The sequence below is a fragment of the Triticum dicoccoides genome, chromosome 2A, assembly GCF_002162155.2.
Source record: "Triticum dicoccoides isolate Atlit2015 ecotype Zavitan chromosome 2A, WEW_v2.0, whole genome shotgun sequence".
Taxonomy (NCBI): domain Eukaryota; kingdom Viridiplantae; phylum Streptophyta; class Magnoliopsida; order Poales; family Poaceae; genus Triticum; species Triticum dicoccoides.
In genome coordinates, this window is record NC_041382.1 from 108,042,276 (window position 1) to 108,051,626 (window position 9,351).

The following is a 9,351-nucleotide window of genomic DNA, read 5'->3' on the forward strand; positions in this document are numbered from 1 at the left end:
GTCGGTTTGTGAGAAAGGCTGGAAGCTGTCTTGAGCTATGTTTTATGCTTTGAGTCCTTAGCCATTTTTCATGCGAATGCCCATTCTACCTTACTGCTGCCCACCGTACAGTCGCTCTGTGAGCTGTGGCTTCTGACAGGAGACGGTTTAGGCGTTTACACACTACTTGTCCGACTGCAGGAAGCATTTCATAGTGCAAGGCGGCAAGTCCCCAGGCCGACTTGTCGAGCCCGGTGCCAAACGGCATAAGAAAGAGTAACATACTCGCAGTCATAATTTTTATCATACAGACAAAAGAGGGCAGTCCCCGAGCTCGCCTCGGGGGGCCCGAAGTCTTGGTACTTTGATACAAAGGGTAGCATGGTACATACTGCATCAACTGTAAAATCTTCGGAGGAGATTTGCATTCCATGGCCGCTCTGTCTCCTTGCCGGATGTCACGACCGGGTTTTCCGGGTATAAATTTCCAGAAAAAGACCGTCGTGCTCATCAGCCCCAGGATTGCTGTTAGCTGATGAGGCTCCAACTTGATACAAAAATTCCAAGAAAAATACAAAAAAATATGTAGTACAAGACCATTCTGGCCTGTGAGTACAACAAATGGTTTCTGGTGGTCGATGGCGGAAGCGGTTTGTGAGTCATCGGTGTCTATGGGACTCCATTTCCCATAGGAACAGCTGACCAGGTTAACTCCTATCTTCGCGAGGCTGCTATCACCGTTGCTTAGGTCTCGAGGTTTTCATCGCCACGCTCCTCTCCAAGCAGAAATCTGGCCAAGACAATAGCCAGGGACAAGCCAGTGAGTACTTTGAATGTACTCGCAAACATTAAGAACACTGGGATAATATAATTGATAATCATGCACTGAAAAATTTTATGATCACATCGTCAGTCATAAATAAAACATCTTTCATGCATGCAAGCAGGTTATTTTCATGCAACATGAATAGGCAGTAATACAGTGGGAATAAAATGCCGCAGTCGGGCGTCTGAGCGACACCACATAAAGGGCTTTAAAAGAAATGCCACAGTCGGGCGTCTAAGCGACACCACATAAAGGGCTTTAAAAGAAATGCCATAGTCGAGCGTCTGAGTGACACCACATAAAGGGCTTTAAAAGAAATGCCATAGTCGGGCGTCTGAGCGACACCACATAAAGGGCTTTAAAAGAAATGCCACAGTCGGGCGTCTGAGCGACACCACATAAAGGGCTTCAAAATAAATGCCACAGTCGGGCATCTGAGCGAGACCACATAAAGGGCTTTAAAAGAAATGCCACAGTCGGGCGTCTGAGCGACACCACATAAAGGGCTTCAAAATAAATTCCACAGTCGGGCGTCTGAGCGACACCACATAAAGGGCTTTAAAAGAAATGCCACAGTTGGGCGTCTGAGCGACACCACATAAAGGGCTTATAAGATAAATAATCACAATGAATATCCAGGAGGTAGAACCATCCCAGGGATACTCGATAATATAAATAATGCAACGGGTTAGTCCATCACAAAATAATAATCATGGTCCTCACAAGTAACTAGTCAGTATCCAAGTTTGGTTTAACAATATCTCCTCCGAAGACCGACACTAAGACCAATACTTGACCCATCCCAGACTGTAATCCTTAACCATGGACACGACTATTCGAATAGGTTTAATCTCTGCAGAGGGTGTACTCTTTACCCACGAGTAACGGATTCCTTTAGTCCATCGGGACTAATTCCGTCTATGGCCTTTTAGTTGAAAACACGCCTAACTTGCACACACCAGCTTAACTCATCGGTGTCTGGAATCACCCACGACACTTGTTAAGCAAAACTCTAAGTGGGGAGGCTACAACCTCGCATAGCATGGGATCAAATTTATATCGCGCGCTCTAAGGGGTGGCCTCCCCTCTCGGTCCCAACCGGAAACACCCATGCCCTCGGACTAGGTGGCCTGCCTACCGGCTACAACCGATATCTTCCACCATGGCCACTCTGTACGGTGTGTGCTTGAAAGGGGTTGACGACTTATTGAACCATACCCTACCTGCGGCAGGGACAAGTGGTAGTACATAGCAAGTATGGGGGTTACTGGAACAAGACTCGATCTACGGTCGACTCAGGAGGTTTATAAATTCCCTGCATGACATGTATAACAAATATATTTCAACCAACAAAATCACCACTCAATATACCTTACCATGCCATACCGTACATAACCGTCCCGACGGGGACCGGCGACAAGCTCACTCCTACCCAAGGCAGAGGCTTTCCCGGATTCCTTTCCGGCATGCATGCAAGGCACATGAGGATGATTACCATCACAAGTATATTCATTTCCAACAGCAAGGAAATCACTAATATGCATTCATGCAAATGATCATATCACATGAAATAACAAGTTCTCCGATATAAGGTGGTGTTATAAACGTGTCAACTAACACACCAAAAATATTATTCCATGGTTCACAATGCTTGCCTTTAATGGTGTCGAGAGGTGGGGGTGCTCTCCAAATTTTTTTTTGAAAGCTTCCTTCTCTCCCAAAAATCCTATTTTCAAAAATATGCAAATAACACATATTTCAAAAACAGTACAAAAAAGTTGTTTGGAAAATTTTCAAATAAATCATAAAATATATTAGACAATATTTGAGAGATGTAGGAAAAAGAATTAATTCATTTGGAGTTATATTTAAAAAGTTATAGGCAGTCAAAGTTGTGGTCAAAATCTGTTATTTAAAATAAAACAGAAAGGAAAACGTTTCAGAGGGGAATACGCTTTCGGAGCGGGGAAAACATACTGGGGTGGATTACGCCTTCACTTAACCCACGTGGATAGGTACAGGGTCACTGACAGTGGGTCCAGGGGGCCCACTGGTCAGGTTTGACCAGTCGCCTTTCCCTCTCCTTCCTCTGCCCGAGAGGGGGCGGGACTCCGGCGATGCTCGCCGGTGAACGGCTGCACCGTTCGGGAAACGGAGGTCACCTGTGGGCTCAGGGGATCGAGGCGGCCACTCCGGTAGTCGTTATGGTCTCAGGGGTGGACGGAGCTGCCGGCGGCGAGCTTCGCGACGGACGGAGGCCGTCGGGCAAGGTGATTTTTCTCCCGCGGTGAGCCCTGATCAAAATCGAGCAGGGGAACTGGTTCACGGGAGTAAGAGGAAGCTCTTGGTGAAGAGAACGGAGAGGGGGAGGCCCTGGTGGCGTTGGAAGGGCCGGGGCAATGGCGGCGGCTGCGGTTGCCGGAGATGAGGAAGGAGGCCTCCCCGGGTCGAATGCGAGCTAGGGAAGCGCCATTGGGGTGGCCTGAGGTTGCCTGTGTGCTCGGGGGAGTTCGGGGACCTCCATTTATAGCGCGACGAGGTCGGTTCCGCGGCGGTGGATAAGGCTGCCGGCGACTAACATTTTGTAGCTTGCAGGGCAACGTGGCATGGCTGGGGATGACGGCAGGAGCTAGCGGACGAGTGGGCACTGCTCCAGGGGCGAGCTGGTGAGCGGGAGTGGCTCGGGCGGCGCCGACCAGTGCAGAGGCTGTCGGGCGGCTGCGGCGGCTAGCTCTTGGCCTGCCGGGGCGTGGCGAGGGGCGGCTTGGCATGAAGCGGTGAGGAGGGATGTGCGTGGCGTGGTGCTGCAGAGCGGGCCAAAAACCAGGGGTGCCAGCGTGTCGGCTCGGCGCACGTGCGTGCCAAACGCACGCTCTGCTCGCGCTCTGGGCGTGCACGGGACGTGCTCGTCGTAATGCCAGGGCCTGCTACAGGGCTTGGGTGAGGCTGGCACTTAACAGACCCAGGTTAGGAGTAACTGGGAGCCTAGTGGACAAGTTGGTTTGATCAAAGGTGCAAGCTCACAGTGCAATGTCAAAACAGATCATGCCCGTAAGGTGTTTGACAAAATGCCAAGGGCACTTAGGCATTTCTTGGAGTGGCCAAATTCTCCAGATCAGGGTCTCCTTAGATGCAAGAGAGAGTGGTGAGGTCATTTGGACAAAAGGAGAAACTTGCTAGTGCAAGTTTTACAAAACTTTAATTCTGGACAGGAGATAAATGGCATTATTTCATGAACCAAAAATATGCCAATGGGTGCATGCTCCTGGACTTAGGGGTTTGGTAGGGCTGTCTACAAGTACGAGAAGGCACAAGGTTACTGGAGCAAAAATAAATAGGGTTGTAGTAGAAATCACAAGGCTGGACCAGAATGGAAAAGAGGTTGATTCACTCAAAATTTTCAAAGAACAGCACTATGTTTTTGCATAATGTTGAATCATATGCTACTACCAACATCCCATAATTTTGGTGGAGGCCAGAAAGAAATATTTAAATGGGTTGTAGTGCAAATTTGCACTCTGGACCAGAGAAGAAAAATTGATGCAGAGCTCATCATATTACATGAATAAAAGATATTTTTGTATAAAAGTGATTTAAAAACATCACATGACATCTCCAAATTTTGGTTGGAATTTTAGGTGAATTTATCAAATGGTTGTAGTTCAAATATGGCCATATAACCTTGAAAAACCATTTTTCAAGAAAATAAAGATCAAGCAAATTAATTAGGTAATTAGTTATACTGATAAAAGAAAAGCTTTTTCTTGAGAGGTTAAACAAGTCCAATAACATATTTGGAAGGTTTTCACTTTAGGGAACAACTCCGTGATAATAAGAAAGGAAATGTTTCAAAAAAATCAAAAGGGAGTCCAAAAAAAATCAAAGTTTTAATTCCTGGCAAAAAATTTAATTTAATAAAACAAGGCCAAAAATTTTGGGTGTCACAACACTACCCCCCTTAAGAAAAATCTCGTCCTCGAGATTTGTTAAAAGCTGTTTTAAGAAAAACTATAAGCAGTAAAAATGTGGCTACAGTGAGAGGGCAATAAGTGGTGGAAAACCACAGTGTGAAAACTGGTGCTGCGTGGAAAAATCTACGGTTCGGGACAAAACGTGAGATTTCTACGCTGGATATAAATTTAGAATAACTTCTAAATTTAAATATATGCTGGTCGTACCCGAGAGCACAGTGCTCTCTCTGGCCGACAGGTGGACCCGGGGCCCACTGTCAGCCTCTTCTTCTCCCTCTGGTTCTCTCTTCTTCCTCTCTCCCGCGCGCTTTCCCGCGCTTTCTCCGTCGGCGACGCCTAGCGCGTAGGGCATCTAGGCCGTACCGCGGTAGTGCGCGGCGTGCTAGCTGCCGGTGCAGCGTGCACTCACCTCGCGGGCCAGCCCGCTGTCGGCACTGCTTGCGGATTCGTCTCCAAATACCGGCGATCGGCGACGAGCGGCGTTGGTGGACTTTGCCCACCGTACACCGAGCTCGAGCTATAAAACGGCCGGGGTGCCCCTCTCTTCTTCCTCACACCTGGCCTCACTTCTCTTCCTCCTTCTTCCTCCATTACTGCTTACAAAAGCTCGGGTTAGGCTCTAATGGCGGAGGCGATACCGGACTGGTTTGCGATCCTGATATGCGGAGGGCTGGCGACACTGCTGGGGCTCTCCGTGCTCCTGTGCGCGATGATCCTCGACGATCGTCGCGACGCTGCTGCTCGGGTGTTGGCTCTCCGCGGTGGTGGTGATCGCGAGGAGTAGATGGGGTGTGCCGGGTGCTAACTGTTGTTAGGGGGTGATTAGCTGGATGTAACACCATTGCAAAGTTTTGCAAACAGTGTATGTGTTCGAATGATTATGGTTGTGAGTCTGCTGCCATGGTGCTGTGTGAAATTAATTAATACACGCCGTGAGAAGGTGCAGATGTAGCAACTTAGGAAAAAGAAATCTCACTCCAGGATTTTGCGAGGAAAAAACAGTTAATTTAAAGGAGCATAAACCACAACAAAAACTACACACATTAGTAGAAGCCAAATAATTGACTCGTCGTACAAACTCAGGGTATCACGCATAAGTCACACACATAAATAAATGTTGCAATAATGAACACCGCAGCTACGTCTAAAATGGGAATGGTAACTGGACGGGGTCCCTAGAAAACGTCTCTGGTACTGGGATACACTCCTCTTCTATCGAGGGAAGTGGATTGACCAGTCGATGCATGTGTCTCTCCTGGTCGGGCCTTAGTGCTCTGCCGATGGCGATCTGAGGATTTAAATCTGCGAGGCTCTGGAGATAACCATCACACGTTGGGTTAAACGCTCTTGGGCGATGACGTACTGGACAAGGTTGGCCAGGACTGGGTCTCTCTCAATTCGTCCACCGGGAAAAGATGTCACTCCTCCGGGTGCTGCACGGCTCGGGAAGTAATAATACCCTCGTTCGCTGGCATAGGGTACCGCGAATCGAAGGCGAGCAAGCGCTTCGTATGCAACAGCTTCTATGGCCATATGTGGGGTTGGCATAGATTTCCCCACGAAGGAGACCTCCGTTGGATCTTGGTTTGAGTTTACGAGAGGGATGTGTATTGCTGCCCAATATCTCGAGGTGGAAGGGGTAATTCTCGATTTGAACAACTCATACTGGGGTGGCTGGGTAGCTCCCATGGTACTGCAGGTAAAATCCCGCAATATCTTGACAAAACTACCCGGGGTTGCATCTGGGGTTCTCAGATAAATGCTAGGGCTCGGCAGGGCTAGGAAATGGTTGTGAGGGTGGTGCACAAGGTGAGAGGTGCTTGGCAAGGTCACGCGGTGGCCTTTTTATAGCACCGGAGCTGGGTCATTTTTTTACCGAGGTGAATGGTAAAATTTTCAGCTATGTTCCAAGGGTTGGGGTCAAGCCACAGATTCACACATTTCACTATAGTGATGTGTTACTGTGGGGTCGACGGGGTGATTTTTTGGTAACTGTGTCTGCGATAGAAATCTTATACTGCATACTGGCGCATCCAGGCAAGGCTACTATTAAAACAGAGGCACAACAACAGGTGGCATTTAATTACAAGGCCACACGATTACAAAGCGAGGGTACACTGGGACTCGATACGACTCGGTGACTTAGTCTACCTTGTTTATATCCAAGCGGGCGTGCCTTGAGGTTCCTCCACGGGTCTCGTCATCGGAATTAGCTGGAGTGGGTTGAGGGGTTGCAGGCTCGGGGTAGCGATGAGGACCATCTCGGGGATTGTTGGCCACAACCCCGTTGGAGTGTGCCCCCAAGAGGCGACGAAGCACTTCTGGGGTCATCAGAGCACCTTGGCCGATGGCTGGGGCAGGCCTCAGGGACTCGATCGGGTGTCCAAACAGCACGACTGAGTTGTCGGCGTTGGGCTCGTTCTCTTCTCTCGCCGGGGCTCGACGAACCAGCTCTCCATGAGCTGTGATTAGATCAATAGTGATTTGATCGCACAGTTCCTCTAGTGCACTTACATAGCGCACTAGGTGCAACAATGCAGGATCTGCCTCGTGATCTCCGTTGGCAACTTGGGGTGGTCTACCATACCCTTCACGTCTGGGGTAGTAGTGGAACGAGCGACAGTTAACTCTGGGCGACAAGTGCCGGAGATGAACTATAGCTTCTCGAGCAGCTAGTTGGATGGCTTGAAGCTCAAAGGAAGTTGTTCTTCCGGTGAACCTGTAGGGGCGCTCGGGCTCTAGACCCCTACCGTAGATGTGTATAGTGGCCCAGAATTGACGGCTCTCACCGCTCATGGGTCCTTGGTACACAACATATTCTGGGGGCTCTTCTAACGCATAGGCACGACGGGTGAGGTTTGCGAGTATGGTCACAAAGCCTCCAAGGTTGGTGGCTGTGGTCTCATTGTGTATGACAGGGCCAGGCATTGTAGCTTGGTTTGGGGTAGAGGCTGTGCTGTGCTATGTTTGGGCTAGCGTGCCCCTTTTTATAGGAAAAAGGGGACGGAGTCTTCCTTTGCACGCTTGCGAGAAAGGACTATTTAGGGGCCGGTCACTGGCGCATGAGCGACAGGTTAGGTTGATAGGTTGGGCACCGACTGCCAAAAGGTGTTGGGTTACTGTGTGGCTATCTGGCACGAGAAGCTTGGCTGGGGTTTGGTTATGGTTTGGTGGGTTGGTTTGCCTAAGTTTATAGACCCGGCTAAGATAGGATTAGCCAATGGTCAGCCTGGCTCTGATACCAAGTCTGTCACGACCGGGTTTTTCGGGTATAAATTTCCAGAAAAAGACCGTCGTGCTCATCAGCCCCAGGATTACTGTTAGCTGATGAGGCTCCAACTTGATACAGAAATTCCAAGCAAAATACAAAAAAATATGTAGTACAAGACCATTCTGGCCTGTGAGTACAACAAATGGTTTCTAGTGGTCGATGGCGGAAGCGGTTTGTGAGTCATCAGTGTCTATGGGACTCCATTTCCCACAGGAACAGCTGACCAGGTTAACTCCTATCTTCGCGAGGCTGCTATCACCGTTGCTTAGGTCTCGAGGTTTTCATCGCCACGCTCCTCTCCAAGCAGAAATCTGGCCAAGACAATAGCCAGGGACAAGCCAGTGAGTACTTTGAATGTACTCGCAAACATTAAGAACACTGGGATAATATAATTGATAATCATGCACTGAAAAATTTTATGATCACATCGTCAGTCATAAATAAAACATCTTTCATGCATGCAAGCAGGTTATTTTCATGCAACATGAATAGGCAGTAATAGAGTGGGAATAAAATGCCGCAGTCGGGCGTCTGAGCGACACCACATAAAGGGCTTTAAAAGAAATACCACAGTCGGGCGTCTGAGCGACACCACATAAAAGGGCTTTAAAAGAAATGCCACAGTCGGGCGTCTGAGCGACACCACATAAAGGGCTTTAAAAGAAATTCCATAGTCGGGCGTCTGAGCGACACCACATAAAGGGCTTTAAAAGAAATGCCACAGTCGGGCGTCTGAGCGACACCACATAAAGGGCTTCAAAAGAAATTCCACAGTCGGGCGTCTGAGCGACACCACATAAAGGGCTTTAAAAGAAATGCCACAGTCGGGCGTCTAAGCGACACCACATAAAGGGCTTATAAGATAAATAATCACAATGAATATCCAGGAGGTAGAACCATCCCAGGGATACTCGATAATATAAATAATGCAACGGGTTAGTCCATCACAAAATAATAATCATGGTCCTCACAAGTAACTAGTCGGTATCCAAGTTTGGTTTAACAATATCTCCTCCGAAGACCGACACTAACACCAATACTTGACCCATCCCAGATTGTAATCCTTAACCATGGACACGGCTATTCGAATAGGTTTAATCTCTGCAGAGGGTGTACTCTTTACCCACGAGTAACGGATTCCTTTAGTCCATCGGGACTAATTCCGTCTATGGCCTTTTAGTTGAAAACACGCCTAACTTGCACACACCAGCTTAACTCATCGGTGTCTGGAATCACCCATGACACTTGTTAAGCAAAACTCTAAGTGGGGAGGCTACAACCTCGCGTAGCATGAGATCAAATTT